The 2,500-nt window shown below is 48.7% G+C and overlaps 1 non-coding gene across 1 annotated transcript in view; it reads left to right on the top strand.

Annotated features, from left to right (window-relative positions):
• The first annotated feature begins 645 nt into the window (after positions 1–645).
• The window catches only part of LOC121740173, a 1,903-nt gene continuing 48 nt past the window's right edge, over positions 646–2,500 (top strand). The window contains exon 1 of the ribosomal RNA XR_006037600.1: positions 646–2,500. This exon is cut by the window's right edge and continues 48 nt beyond it. This is a non-coding gene — a ribosomal RNA (small subunit ribosomal RNA).

The raw sequence follows: 2,500 nt of genomic DNA, 5'->3' as shown, positions 1-2,500 counted from the left end.
GATGTGTGAAAATACAAAAATTTGTGCCATATCCATTTGAGCTCATCATAATGATAATAAACAAACAATATACGACGTGTCGACCGACGGACCAGCGAAACGTGAGGTTCTCGCGATAATCATTAGTTTGATTTTGTGTCGAGCCGAACGGTAGCTGCAGTTCGTTAAAGTTACCACCGTAACAATCGCGGCGGGGCATTATGTACGAGCGCGGAGCACCTGTTTAGAGTGCGCCGTTGTCTGGTATTGTGCCCGTCGCGTCGAAGGTGGAACTGATAGCGGTCGCGAAGTTACAATATTTCTTCATATAGTATTACATCAACTTTGACGTAATGTATGTGGTCTGATCTCTCCAGCACCGGGCGACAATCTATATGGTTGACGAGTTCATGTTAAACTCTCTGTTACACTATCATAGATGATAGATCTCGTAATATGGAACGTTCGAATGTGCGGTAGCTTAGTTGCTCCGCGTTTTCTTTTTTTTGTGTTTGTCGCACAAAAGGGAAAATTCAAATAATGACTGGTCACCGCGCGTGCACGGTCCGCCGTGTGTGCGCGCGTGCACTGTTTGGCCGTCGACACGCGTGTCGACGGCGAGTACCTCGAGCGCTCGAAGAGATTCGTGCGGCTCTAGTGGTTAGCTCCCTGGTTGATCCTGCCAGTAGTTATATGCTTGTCTCAAAGATTAAGCCATGCATGTCTCAGTGCAAGCCGTATTAAGGCGATACCGCGAATGGCTCAATATATCAGTTTTGGTTCCTTAGATCTTACTCAGTTACTTGGATAACTGTGGTAATTCTAGAGCTAATACATGCAATCAGAACTCTGACCAGCAATGGGATGAGTGCTTTTATTAGATCAAAACCAATCGACGGAGGGCCTCGCGTCCTAAGTCGTTTATTTTGATGAATCTGGATAACTTTTGCCGATCGCATGGTCCAGTACCGGCGACGCATCTTTCAAATGTCTGCCTTATCAACTTTCGATGGTAGTTTCTGCGACTACCATGGTTGTCACGGGTAACGGGGAATCAGGGTTCGATTCCGGAGAGGGAGCCTGAGAAACGGCTACCACATCCAAGGAAGGCAGCAGGCGCGCAAATTACCCACTCCCGGCACGGGGAGGTAGTGACGAAAAATAACGATACGGGACTCTTACGAGGCCTCGTAATCGGAATGAGTACACTTTAAATATTTTAACGAGGAACAATTGGAGGGCAAGTCTGGTGCCAGCAGCCGCGGTAATTCCAGCTCCAATAGCGTATACTAAAATTGTTGCGGTTAAAAAGCTCGTAGTTGCATTTGTGCGCCGCGCTGTCGGTGCACCGCATCCGCGGTGATACTGACACGTTTGCGGAGCATATCGTCGGTGAGCCGACGGTAAAACGTCGGTTCAATATCAAAATCCTATCGCGGTGCTCTTCAGTGAGTGTCGAGGTGGGCCGACAATTTTACTTTGAACAAATTAGAGTGCTCAAAGCGGGCTCAAAATGCCGCTTGAATATTTCGTGCATGGAATAATAGAATATGATCTCGGTTCTATTTTGTTGGTTTTCAGAACTCCGAGGTAATGATTAATAGGGATAACTGGGGGCATTCGTATTGCGACGTTAGAGGTGAAATTCTTGGATCGTCGCAAGACGAACATCAGCGAAAGCATTTGCCAAAGGTGTTTTCATCAATCAAGAACGAAAGTTAGAGGTTCGAAGGCGATTAGATACCGCCCTAGTTCTAACCGTAAATATGTCATCTAGCGATCCGCCGACGTTAATACAATGGCTCGGCGGGCAGCTTCCGGGAAACCAAAGATTTTGGACTCCGGGGGGAGTATGGTTGCAAAGCTGAAACTTAAAGGAATTGACGGAAGGGCACCACCAGGAGTGGAGCCTGCGGCTTAATTTGACTCAACACGGGAAATCTCACCAGGCCCGGACACCGGAAGGATTGACAGATTAACAGCTCTTTCTTGATTCGGTGGGTGGTGGTGCATGGCCGTTCTTAGTTGGTGGAGCGATTTGTCTGGTTAATTCCGGTAACGAACGAGACTCTAGCCTGCTAAATAGGCGTCGCCATTTAGGTGTGCGCGACTTCGGTCGCGCAACTCACTGGCGACGTATTAAAATTCTTCTTAGAGGGACCGGCGGCTTCGAGCCGCACGAGATTGAGCAATAACAGGTCTGTGATGCCCTTAGATGTCCTGGGCCGCACGCGCGCTACACTGAAGGAATCAGCATGTTCTCCCTGGCCTAGAGGCCCGGGCAACCCGTTGAAACTCCTTCGTGCTGGGGATTGGGGTTTGCAATTATCCCCCATAAACGAGGAATTCCTAGTAAACGCGAGTCATAAGCTCGCATTGATTACGTCCCTGCCCTTTGTACACACCGCCCGTCGCTACTACCGATTGAATGATTTAGTGAGGTCTTCGGACCGACACGCGGTGGCTTCACGGCCGTCGGCGTTGCTGGGAAGTTGACCAAACTTGATCATTTAGAGGAAGT

This window comes from Aricia agestis, chromosome 2 (genome assembly GCF_905147365.1).
Source record: "Aricia agestis chromosome 2, ilAriAges1.1, whole genome shotgun sequence".
Lineage (NCBI taxonomy): Eukaryota > Metazoa > Arthropoda > Insecta > Lepidoptera > Lycaenidae > Aricia > Aricia agestis.
This window is presented reverse-complemented; position numbering and strand designations above follow the sequence as displayed.